Consider the following 14,080-nt stretch of genomic DNA (forward strand, 5'->3'; position numbering starts at 1 on the left):
TGTTAGGTTAGGCTATGGGTTAAACAAGATGGACTTAAAGTCTTCCTTCAACATTAATAACTATGTTACTATGGATGAAAAGCTTCAACGATACACAGCCTCCGAACTGATATGGTGTGTTTCTGAGAAGGATATGCATGTAGATTAAATGTTCTAAACGCTGAGCTGCTGGACAGCCGAGCCCCGCACACATCCCATCTATGACAGAGCTATGCCACCCTACAACATCCCTAGCATGTTAAAATATGGTAAAGAGTGAAGGCATTCAGGTTGCTAAGGGCAACTGCGTGATACATAAAGGCTTCACGGGACAGTGAGGATTGCAGTAGGGGCTGGCTTTTGTGGGCCCTGGGCAACAGAGTCTCAGTAGGACCCTTTGACACATGCCACGATTCATGAACCATTGATACGGCAGAGTAATATAGGCATAGTACAATGCCAAAGATTTCACTTACCTCTTACATTACATGAGTGATATCTATTGTAAATTCTACAATAACTCAGAAAGTAATGACTCTTACCAACGGACAGTGCATGCATGCGCTGATGGGATTCAAACGTCTGCAGTGTCACAGAGTGACTGCAGACTTTTCATTTTAGACCGGACAGTATAGTCCTCCATAGAGTATTATGGGCATCACTTAGGCTAGTTTCACACTATCATTCGGCAGGGCTGCATCAAACGCAACATGTTGCATTTTGTTGCGGTCGGCGCACCTTCAAAATGACGCATGAGGCATCTGCATACATCCACATGGCCTGCATACCCAATGTTAAAGATTGGGTATGCAGGATGCATGCAGACATAGGCGGAGCTGAAAGAAGAGGTGCGGCAGTGGGTGGGGCTTCATGGAGGAAGAAGGCTTTCATCTGCAGCTCTGCCGAATGCTAGTGTGAAACTAACCTTAGCCCTTTGTTAAATATTAATTATTGATTATTGATTTATTCTTATTATTCTAAATTCTGTACTGAACACATTGCCTTTTTTCCTGACAGTACATGTATTATTTATGTATATTTAGCTCAGAGTAGAAGTTAACACCATATACAGAGAACATGTGCTCTGTGGGACGAATATAACACATGACCCACAGGAAGGGGGGTTCTTCACTCTCTTTGGACACTTTGCTCACACTTCACACAGACATCAGATGGACAGCTGATATGTGACTTAGCCACATGCTTCTTGATGGACTTCTACCATGCTTTTAACAGAGACAGATGCCATTTACCATTCAGAATCCCAGGAAAGATGGGGAACAAACTTTAATATGGACAAATAGACAATCTCTGTAACTATTTCAACTATTTTATGTTTTGCTGCAATGATGATTTTTGGTGGACAATTCAATAAACCACTACATTTTTTTACTAGAAATGACATGACATTTTCTTTAGAGTATCACATCTTGTAAAGAGTCCTGAATAAACAAATATACTAAATAAGTATATTTAACACCCTCCATACAGTATTTTGGGCAGCTCATAGTCCTTCACACCATATTATGATCACCACATAGTCATCCATACAGTATTATGATATCACATAGTCCTCCATACAGTATAATGGGCCCACATAGTGCTCCATACAGAATAATTACTTCACATAATACTACATACAGTATAATGGCCCCATATATTACTCCATACAGTATAATGGGCCCCATTTATTTCTCCATACAGTATAATCACCCCACATAGTCCTACATACAGTATAATTGGCCATATATATTGTTCCATACATAATCAAAATCCTTGAAATAGAAAACATATTCAAAACTAAATCAAACTCTATACCAAGCGGTGAAGAGGGCTATTTTAGCACTCCCATAATTAGTGAAAAATGAAGAAAAGAGAATAGCAAAATGTATCCCATAAAAAGTATGTATAGTTTATTGCAAAAAAATAGTACACTAAAAATTGTATAACCAAATAACCATAAATCGACAAAGTGGATAGCTGATTTACACAGATGTAAAAAACATTGGACCCAGTAATTTGTAATGGATAGGGAGATAGCAAAAAGTAGCAGCAGGTGATTTATAAAGTGCTAGTGTTCAAACAGTCATTGTTCCCAGGTTGCTAAACGTATTAATCCATAGACTATTATATGAACATGAATCATCCAAACATAAAAAGTGCAACACAAAGACTAGTATTAAAATTATTTCTTTATTAGTAATATTACAATAAAATTTAATAGTAAATAAAATAAAGCTGATATCTATAGAACAATTTATAATGGCATGATAGGACACCTCCAATAAATAAATAAATAATTACCCCTATATTTCATATATAATGTAAATATTGCACTGAAATAAATAAATAACTAAACATTTATATTCCCTGATCAAAATAAATTTTTTCATACAAGAAAAACCACTAATTATGTGATAAAAATAGTGAAAAAAATTGTGTAGAATATTGCACATAATTAAATATATATGTGAAAACTAAGTAAATGTGACAAAAAATACCACAATATTGCACAAGCCCAAATATATATGCACTTTTGCCAAATACTAAAAAAATATATATATAATATAATAATCAGGGCATAAATAGTGCAAATAACACATGTAATATTAAAAACCAACTGAATTGTGGGATAATAAAGTGTTAATCGTGCAATTGTGCTAATAATAAAACCCAGTACAGAATCCACCTAACCACCAAAAAAAATTTTTTGCACTATTTATGCCCTGATTATTATATTATATATATATTTTTTTAGTATTTGGCAAAAGTGCATATATATTTGGGCTTGTGCAATATTGTGGTATTTTTTGTCACATTTACTTAGTTTTCACATATATATTTAATTATGTGCAATATTCTACACAATTTTTTTCACTATTTTTATCACATAATTAGTGGTTTTTCTTGTATGAAAAAATTTATTTTGATCAGGGAATATAAATGTTTAGTTATTTATTTATTTCAGTGCAATATTTACATTATATATGAAATATAGGGGTAATTATTTATTTATTTATTGGAGGTGTCCTATCATGCCATTATAAATTGTTCTATAGATATCAGCTTTATTTTATTTACTATTAAATTTTATTGTAATATTACTAATAAAGAAATAATTTTAATACTAGTCTTTGTGTTGCACTTTTTATGTTTGGATGATTCATGTTTAATGGTGCAGGACGTATATTTTGCATACAACTGGTTACTGTTCTGATTATTATATGAACATGCATATCAGGCAAGTATATTCACTAACTAAAAATAGGGAAAAAAGTATATTCACTAACTAAAAATAGGGAAACAAAGAACTGCTAAAATAGTGCTAAATTCTGCTCTTACCCATTGCATCAACCTGGGCCAGATGCTGTAAGCCCCAACGCATGTTTCATGTGGGCTTCCTTGGCGGGGCTGTAAACACCCCATTTTTAAGTTAGTAAATATACTTACCTGATATGCATGTTTTACTAATGGTCTGTGGATTAATACTTTTTGTAACCTGGTAACAATGACTGTTAGAGCACTTGCACTTTATAAATCACCTGCTGCTACTTTTTGCTATCTCCTTATCCATTACAAATTACTGGGGTTAATGTTTTTTATGTCTGTGTAAATCATCTATCCACTTTGTTACTATATGTTTTGTTGTGAATTCTGCTCTTGGGCTCCCTCCGGTGGTTGTTGGTGGTAGTGCAGTTGTCTTGGGGTTGTAATCCGGGCAGGTGTTTCTGCTGATTGCAGCTCTATTAGGTATTTAGGTGTGCAGGATCCATGAGTCTGTGCCAGTTGTCCATTGTACTTGGAGGGATTGCATCTCTCTCTGGCTCCTCATGCCCTGCTGCAAATTCAGCTAAGATAAGTGTCTGGTTTTTTGTCTCTGTGCACACATGCAGTGTGCTTTGCAATTCAGTGCAATTTATTGTGTTTTTGTCCAGCTTAGACTTTGTTTGGATATTTCAGTCATGCTGGATTCTCAGGAGATGCAGATATACTTTCTATGTCTTTAGTTAGATGTGGAATATTTGTATTATCTGCTGTGGATGTTTTTAGGATTTTAATACTGACCGCTTAGAATTCTGTCCTATCCTTTTCTATTTAGCTAGAAGTGCCTCTTTTGCTAAATCCTGTTTTTCTGCCTGCGTGTGTCTTTCCTCTTATACTCACAGTCAATATTTGTGGGGGGCTGCCTATCCTTTGGGGTTCTGCTCTGAGGCAAGATAGAATTCCCATTTCCATCTATAGGGGTATTTAGTCCTCCGGCTGTGTCGAGATGTCTAGGACGTGTTAGGTACATCCCATGGCTACTTCTAGTTGCGGTGTTAGATTAGGGTTTGCGGTCAGTACAGGTACCACCTACTCCTGAGAAAGTCTCTCATGCGGCTCCAAGGTCACCAGATCATAACAATGTTTATTATGTTATCCAATTTTTAGTGTACTATTTTTTGCAATAAACTATACATACTTTTTATGGGATAAATATTGTTTCATACAGTATTATGAGCCCCATATATTGCTCTGTACATGATAATGGTTCTACATAGTGCTACATACCGTATAATGGGCCCAAATAGCACTCAATTCATTAAAAAAATCAAATTCTCACCTCTCCATGTTCCCTGCTGCACTGGTCTCCGATGCTTCAGTCTCCATTGCTCCCATCTTTGCAGCGTCTTTTGACTCTCTGCACAGAGGGTGTGCTGTAGTGACATAAGCGCACTGTCTGCACTGAGACATCACAAAGAGTCAGAAGATGCTGCGGAGACTGGAGCAGTGGAGACTGGATCAGCTGGGAATGGTGAGAGGTGAGTTTTTGAAACAGTTTACGGTGTGGTGCTGGGTCTGATGCTTGCACCGTGCCCCCCCACTCCCAGGTCCCATAGCATGCCAGTGTCCTGGACAGTGTATGGGCCTCCCATTTCTCCAGAGCCCTGTCGCTTGCCTAGGTGCATCAGGTGGTGACGCCAGCCCTGGATGTAGTGTACTGTTGATGTGAGTCAAGAAGTTTACAAAGACACCTGGAAGCTGGAAAAGCATTAGTGGGGAGTCAAAGGGCTACAGAAGGTTTGTCTACCCTGCGGTTTGGGAAGTGTCCTGTTCCCTTTTTGGAAGTGCATTGAACAGCAAGGTGGATTGCTGCTGAGGGGAAAGAAAAAAGAATCTCTTTAAATTTTCAGCTTAGCGAGTGTGAACGAGCTGAGTGTGACCTGAGCATAAGTGTGAACGGCGGTAAGTGTGACTTGTGATTCAGTGACTTTGGATTCAGGGAGTTTCCAAGGGAGAAATTACTGAATTGCTATCTGTGTTTTATTGAGACTTTGCATTTATTTTTGTTTAACTTTTCTGTCTGGTGCAATCCCCATTATGAAATGTGCTCCACTATTGTTAATGCCATCCAGTGCACATCTTGCCACATGTATGCAATCCTTGATCAGCCGGTCGAGGGTGCATACTGCTGTGCGAGATGTGAGCACGTTGTGCATTTGGAAACTCAGATTCTGAATTCTAAATGTGCAGCTGGCAACACTGATAACCATTGACAATATGGAAAGGAGTCTTCTGCTCACTGAGCAGACGCTCAGTGGGATAGATGAGGGGGGATGGTAGGATGGAGCTGCAGGACAGTGAAGCAGCAAGCTGGGTGATAGTTAGGAGGCTGGGTAGAGGGAAGAGTGCCAGGGAGGCTAGTCCTGATCTAGCACACCCCAATAAGTTTGCTAAGTTGGCAGATGAGGGGGATGCCAGTACAGGGGTAGCACTGCTGCAGCCAGGCATGTCCTCTGAAGGCCGGAGGAGTGACTGCTCCAGTAAGGAGGGAAATAGGAGAGCAGGGCAGGCCAGGCAGGTACTAGTAGTGGGGGACTCAATTATTAGGGTAACAGATAGGGAAATCTGTCACAAAGACAGGGATCATCGAACGGTGTGCTGCCTACCTGGCGCTCGAGTCCGACACATCGCTGATCGGGTGGACAGATTACTGGGAGGTGCTGGTGAGGACCCAGCAGTCATGGTGCACATTGGCACAAATGACAAAGTTAGAGGTAGGTGGAAGGTCCTTAAAGATGATTTCAGGGAATTAGGCTGCAAGCTGAAAGCAAGGACCTCCAACGTGGTATTTTCCGAAATACTGCATGTACCTCGTGCCACGCCAGAGAGGCAACGGGAGATTAGGGAGGTTAATAAGTGGCTCAAGAATTGGTGTAGGAAGGAGGGGTTTGGGTTCCTGCAGAACTGGGCCGACTTCTCAGTTGGATACAGGCTCTACGCTAGGGATGGGCTGCACCTCAATGGGGAAGGTGCAGCTGTGCTGGGGGGGAAATGGCTAGAAGGTTGGAGGAGTGTTTAAACTAGGCAATGGGGGAGGGTATTCATTTTATAGGAGGGGAAGATAGTGCAGATAGAGACCTGGGCACAAATAAGGAAGTTAGGGTGGCAGTCGCATGGGAGGTGGGGATAGAACAATTAATAATTTAAGGAAGAATAGAGGTGCAGAGAGATACATAAAATGTATGTATACTAATGCCAGAAGCCTCGCCAACAAAATGGACGAATTCGAAATAATGTTGTTGGAGCATAATTATGACATGGTGGGGATATCTGAAACATTGCTGGATGAGAGCCATGACTGGGCTGTTAACCCTAGAACGCATACCCATAGAAATCTACACATTCACGCACCTGGGGCCTTTTAGGCCTGTTTACAATTATCATGGAATAACTCAAATAAAAATACTTTTCAAAGTTTATTGCAAAGTAAGGATGCATTCCCACTAGCACAGGGGTCCGCCAGGACGGGATTCCGTAATGGTTCTGACCTCCTGGTGACCCCAGCAAAGGCTGGCGGACGCATACCTGGGGCCTCGCAGGCCTGCCAGGTTACTTGTTTTCTATTTTCTGTAAAATTACTTTAGTTAGAATTTTGAAACTCTAGGTATTCCTCAGGTACATAGTTGTTAGTAATTTCCAGTTGTTCATATATTTTTATGTTATAGGCATTTCGGTACAAAAAACTTTTTTTGGGACTACCCCATATTCACGCACCTGGGGCCTTTTAGGCCTGTGTGCAAATAACACGGAATAACTCAAATAAAAATACTTTTCAAAATTTATTTTACAATTGCAAGGTAAGGATGCATTCCAACTAGCGCTGGGGTCCGCCAGGAGGGTATGCGTAATGGATCTGACCTCCTTTTGACCCCAGCTAAGGCTGGCGGAATCCTGCCATTCCAGCAGCCTTAGCTGGAGTTACCAGGAGGTCAGATCCATTATGGATCCCCTTCTGGCGAACCCCAGCGCTACTGGGAACACAGCCTAAGATGTGTATATTTCAAAACATAATTATGTGCATAAAACAACAAAAAAGTAAGTAAACGAGCACGCCAAATATAGGCATTCTATATGCAATTTTTTTATGAAAACATTTTTTGGTTGTAGCAAACTTGGTGCTGGAATATTTATTTGTAACTTTACATATTCCCCCGACAATTGTCGCATATTATTTTTTCGGCTGAATGTTCCTTGCATACATTTTGTCCGCAAGTAGAACAGAAACGCTCCGATTTTCTTTCCTTCTTTGCTGGACAAATATAGCAGCGCTTTCTTTTTTTTCTCTTTGCTCTGGATGTCTTAGAAAGCGTATTCCACATCGGATCATTGCCTCCGTAATTTGCCCTGATAAGCATATCATGCTGCTTCTCTCCATCATAGTAGGCATCAAAAGTTCATAACAAAGTTCTGTCAAAAATAGACGTCTCTTGTCTTTCCTGTTTGCATGGAATTCTGGATTAGATTGACAATAAACAATGTAGCTATTGAGGGCTGACACATCAAGGATATTGGAAAAAAGGGCAACAGGCCAACGTTTAGTCTGCCTTTTGCACGAATACTCTCCAATAATTTTGTCCATCTTGTCGACACCTCCTTTTGTCTTATTATAATGCAGTATGATTTCAAGTTTTTTTTTCCTGTCATTGGTGTCAATACTTCCATCAGGATGCATTGTACTCAGTAATATCACGGATTTTTCTTTCTTGGCTTTATAAGACACCATTGTTGCTTGATTGCAGAAACCGAATACACTCTCGTAGATTGTTCGCTGTGCATTGTGCTTCATGATTGGAGGAATTTCGCGTTTGGCCTCATAGTACCAACAAGTGTAAGTTGCTTTTGAAGCAAAAAGTTGGCCATTTCAAAATTGGTAAAGTAATTATCCATTGTAATATTTTTATTCTTTTTTTTTTCTTATTTTTCTTATTTTTATGTTGTCATGCAGAATCCACACTTTTCCCAGCAGTAGCAGAGTCATAAAAGTTCTTCCCCAGCAACAATACAGACAAAAAGACTGAGTATCACATGTAAACCTAGTACAGGCCTAAAAGGCCCCAGGTGCGTGAATATGGGGTAGTCCCAAAAAAAGGTTGTTATACCGAAATGTCTGTAACATAAAAATATATGAATAACTGGAAATTACTAACAACTATATACCTGAGGATTACCTAGATTTTCAAAATTCTAACTAAAGTACTTTTACAGAAAATAGAAAACAAGTAACCTGGCAGGCCTGCGAGGCCCCAGGTATGCGTTCTAGGGTTAACTTGCATGGTTATAGTCTTTTCAGAAATGACCAAATGGATAGGCGAGGGGGAGGGGTGTGTCTATATGTAAAATCATCCTTAAAACCCATCCTGCGTGATAATATAGGTGAATCTAATGAAAATGTAGAGTCCCTGTGGGTGGAGATAAGGGGAAGGGGAAAAATAATAAATTACTGATAGGGATTTGTTTTAAGTCTCCAAAAATAATGGAAGCAATGGAGACTATCCTCATAAAGCAAATAGATGAAGCAGCGACTCAAGGAGAAGTCATTATTATGGGGGACTTCATCTACCCTAAAATAGATTGGGGAACAGAAACCTGCAGTTCCAGCAAAGGTAATCAGTTTTTGACAACTTTGAGAGACAATTTCCTTTCACCACTGGTTCAGGACCCAACAAGAAGGGGGCCACTGCTAGACCTAATATTAACCAACAGGCCAGACCGCATAGCAAATATAAGGGTTGGGGGTCACTTGGGGAATAGTGATCACAAAATAATACGTTTTCATGTATCCTTTAATAAGATGTGTAGTAGAGGGGTTACAAGGACACTAAACTTCAGGAGGCCAAATTTCCAACGAATGAGAGATGATCTTGGTGCAATTAACTGGGACGATATCCTGAGAAATAAAAATACACAAAGAAAATGGGAGACGTTTATTAGCATCCTGGACAGGACCTGTGCACAGTATATACCGTATGGGAATAAACATACTAGAAATAGGAGGAAACCAATATGGCTAAATAGAGCTGTAAGGGGCGCAATAAGTGACAAAAAGAAAGCATTTAGAGAATTAAATGAAGTATGTAGTGATGAGGCATTAAATAAATACAGAAAATTAAATAAATTCTGTAAAGAGCAAATCAAGGCAGCAAAGATTGAGACAGAGAGACTCATTGCCAGAGAGAGTAAAAATAATCCCACAATATTCTTTAACTACATAAATAGTAAGAAACTAAAAAATGATAAAAATAAAAGATAAAATTAGTCTGGGTGAAATGGTGGATAAGGATGAGGAAAAGGCCAATCTGCTAAATGACTTTTTTTCATCAGTATTTACACAAGAAAGTTCCATGGCAGACAATATGATCAGTGATAACAAAAATTCCCCATTAAGTGTCACCTGCTTAAACCAGCAAGAAGTATGGCAGCGTCTAAAAATCACTAAAATAGACAAATCTTCGGGCCCAGATGGGATACACGCCCGAGTACTGCAGGAATTAAGTATTGTCATTGATAGACCATTATTTTTAATCTTCAAAGACTCCATAATAACTGGGAATACCAGTCAGACAGATTCCCACGGTCGCAAATGTTTGATTTTGTTTTATTTGGTAAATAAATGGCTGGAACCCAATGTCTGCAGGTCAGCACAGATTGTGGAGTGAGTGGTTATCAAAACTTTTCCCCGAAGCCTTCCCCATAAACTGCAGCTTTGGGGCAGCCATTATAACCCCAGGAGAGAGGGTCATCTAGTAGAGTTGGTGGAGAAATTTTACACAATGGAGGGAAATCTCCAGGACGCTTTACTAACCCATCACCCGCAGGGAACCGCCGATCCATTCTCAGTCAGAAATATCCTACTCTCCAGTGGGTGGTAAAAGGGTTTGTTGGGAAAATATCGTCCTCGTATCGACTCTATTTTTAGAAAATCTGGTCTGGTCCAGTGTTGGAGGTGTTGTGAGTTTGGTCATGTCATGGCTCAGTGCATGTATTCTCAGAGCCTGTAGAATGTGATGTCGAGAAGGGCAAGTCCCTGTTTGCAGCTCCATCCTTTGTGGTCACTACTGGACTACAGACAGAGCCACAGGTGTATAAAATCAGGCTGAATGGTAGTCACATGACATTTGTACATGACAGCCTTATACCCAAGGGTCATATACTCGACAAGTTAATAAGTGTGGTGTGAATCCATAGTGGCATGAGAATGTATCCTGTGGCCCTCTTGAAAATAGAGACATCATGTAGGATAGTGGACTATGTAGTGGGGGTGGTTAAAGCTCTTATGTATGATGTAATTTTGAATCGCGATTTTCCCTTGTTCTGGAAGTTGTGGGGTAAAGGTACGGATCCTGAAAGTAGTCTCAGTACCTGCCCAAGGAATGAGGATGAGAAATCTCCATTGCAAGTCTTCACTGGAGAAGATGAAATTCACCCTGTTTACCCAGTGCTACTGGAGGTAGATGAAACATGATATAAATTTGGTATGGCTCAATTGAGGGATGACACCCTTAGATATGCAGGGAAAATGTCTTTGTCAATGGTGTTTCCCAATATCCATGAGCTGACCAATGGTATCCCCACTTTGCCATGAATTTTGCTATGAATTACTAATTAATATTTGTACAGAAATCATTGTTTGCAGTTACAGAGGTCAGATGTTTCCAGAAGTTCTTGACCAAGTTTGCACACACTGCAGCAGAGATTTTGGCCTACTCCTCCACAAAGATCTTCTCCAGATCTTTCAGGTTTTAGGCCTGTCACTGGGCAACATTAAATTTCAGCTCACTCCAAAAATTTTCTATTAAGTTCTGGTCTGGAGACTGGCTAGGACACTCCATGACCTTATGGAACCACTCCTTAGATGCCCTGGCTGTGTGTTTCACGTCTTTGTCATGCTGTAAGACCCAGCCATGACCCATCATCAAAGCTCTTACTGAGGGAAACAGGTTGTTGGCCAAAATCTTGCAATACATGACCCCATCCATCCTCCCTTCAATGCAGTGCAGTCGTCATGTCCATTTTGCAGAAAAGCATCCCCAAAGTATGATGTTTTCCCCACAATGCTTTACAGTTGGGACAGCGTTCTTGGAGTTGTATTCGTCCTTCTTTTTCTTCCAAGCACGGCAAGTAAAGCTGTTACCAAAAGTTCTATTTTGATCTCATCTGAACCTAAATGATCTTCTCCTTTTCTTCTTCTAGATCACCCAGATGGTCAATGGCAATTTTAAAACAGGCCTGGACATGTGATGGCGTGAACAGGGGGACTTTGCATGCCCTGCAAGATTTTAATCCATGACGGCGTAGTATGTTACTAACAGTAAAGTTTGAGACTGCAGTCCCAGCTTTCTTCAGGTCATTGACCAGGTCCAGCAATAAAATGCAATTTAGTTATTTTAAAATCATACAATGTGATTTTCTGTTTTTTTTATTTTTAGATTCCGCCTCTCACAGTTGAATTGTACCTACGATAAAAATTGCAGACCTCTCCATTCTTTGTAGGTGGGAAAACTTGCAAAATTGGCAGTGTTTCAAATACTTACTTTCCCCACTGTAATTGGCATCAGCTATCTAGTTGCCATTTCTAGGTACAAAAAGTAATTTTTCTTTACTAGTGTGTGCTTTTTAGTAGTTTGTGAAATAAATAATTGGCATCAACTGTCTTGTTGCCATTTCTAGGCTCCAGAATAATTTTTGTGACCTAGTACAGTATTTTTCTGACTATAAGACGCACCGGACTATAAGACGCACGCCAAATTTTCAGAAGGAAAATGGGGAAAAAAATGAATGCGTCAAATGGGCGTCCGTCTTAAAGTCCTTTAGTTCAGCTTACCTTTGGGGGATCAGCAGCACAGGTGGAGTGAAGTCACAGGTGGTGTTTGGTGGTCCGGCAATGATTTGACCCAGACTGGTGCGGCAGGTTCGGCGGAGCTCGGTGGTGAGGGGCTCCACCGACATTTTGTGAAAGCCCGGAGTCCCCGCACTACCATCGCTGTGATGCAGTGGTCTCCAGGCAATCCCATACCAAGGCTGGTGCTGCAGGTTCGGCGGTACTCAGTGATGCGGGGGCTCCAGCGACACTTAAGGAGTGACTACTCCTTCAATCAAAGACCTAAAAAAATTGTGTTGGCTATTGCTTCCTATGCCTCTTCCACCTTCACTGCCCAGTTCACCTCCTCCGCCAGTTGGACCTCCACTCCCTGGTTGTAGCTTTTTAGTTTATTTTGAGTTCATTCTATGTCATTTGATGTCAGTTCCCTAAAATAAAAAAACAGTGTTGGAATACTTCTTTCTTGCCTCTTCCACCCATACTGCCATATCCATGTTTTCCTCCATTTGAACCTAAGCCTCATGGTTCTAGATAGCTAGTTTTATGTTTGTAAATTCAAGGTTAATTTAAGTGAGTTACATAAAAAAAATTAAAAAAATTTTAAAAAATGTTGGATTACTCCTCCCTTGCCTCTTCTACCCATACCAATATGTCCACCCCTTCCTCCACTTTGACCTATGCCTGGTGGTTCTAGAAAGCTAGATTAGTTTTGTAAATTGTAGGTTGTTGTAAGTCAGTTCCATAACAAAAATAAAAAATGTCTAAAAAAAGTGGAAAAAAGCCATAAACAATGTTGTATTACTCCTCCCTTGAATCTTTATTTATTTTACTCAGTTACATAATGCCTTTAATTCTACCGTGCTTTTCAGACATTATCTGCACTGTCCCCATTGGGGCTCACAATCTAATTTCCCTATCAGTATGTCTTTGGAGTGTGGGAAGAAACCAGATTACCAGGATGAAACCCAAGCAAGCAAAACTACTTACAGATGTTGTCCTTGGTTGGATTTGAACACAGGACCCCACGTCTGCAAAGCTGCAGTGTTACCACTGAGCCCCCATGCTGCCCTGCCTCTTCCTCCTATACCGCCACATCTACCTTCTCCTCCACTTGGACCTTTTCCTCCTGGTTCAAGTTTCTTATTTTCTATTTCTACTCTGCTTAGGGTAGGGACAGGAGGCAGCTGTAGTAAGGGACAGTATTAGGTTTTGTGTGTGCGCAGTTTTAAGAAAAAAATTCTCTTTATGTGTACTCTGCACCCATGTCTATGATAGCATCATGCTTAACCTAAGGTTTCAATAATCTTCAACTGTGTCAGTGGGAGTGATGTGTCCATAAACATATTTTTTTACTCTTATGCATCCATATCTGTGATAGTACTGTGTCAAAAGCCGCTGTGTGTATTCTTTAACACATATCTGTTGAAGTACTTTGCCAAAAGTCACTGTGTGTATTCTTTAACCCATATCCGTGTGAGTACTCTGTCTCATGAACTCGCACCTTGCCACCCCGCCTGATGTCACTATTATTACTATATCAGTAGAATCATGTTATGCCATCTGGGTCATGACTCCTTAACGAACGATCCTAGGAAGGCGGTTTTGGCCCCATCAGATTCGGCAACTGCTATACATTGAGACCAAACACAGCTTTACTACCTGGCTCCTATTAGACATTCTACATATCTCCATACCCTGTGATGCTAGAATGGATCAAGACTCTGGAAGGCATTTGGTCTGTCCAGAGATCTCGAAAAATGTCATCGGTGTGTGACAAAGGCATACAATAAGTCCATATTATCCTTGTGAAAGAATAGCTGACTCAATAAAGCAGTTAGACTGCATGGAACCTATTTTGCAAACAAGCCCTTAGCTCTGAGCTTAACTGGCTCAAGCTGTGAGAACTGTCTCTCACAGCCTTTTGAGGCTTGACCCCTCTGCTAAGCTAGGTGTCCTGTT

This window comes from Ranitomeya variabilis, chromosome 5, assembly GCF_051348905.1.
Source record: "Ranitomeya variabilis isolate aRanVar5 chromosome 5, aRanVar5.hap1, whole genome shotgun sequence".
NCBI classification, from domain to species: Eukaryota; Metazoa; Chordata; class Amphibia; order Anura; family Dendrobatidae; genus Ranitomeya; species Ranitomeya variabilis.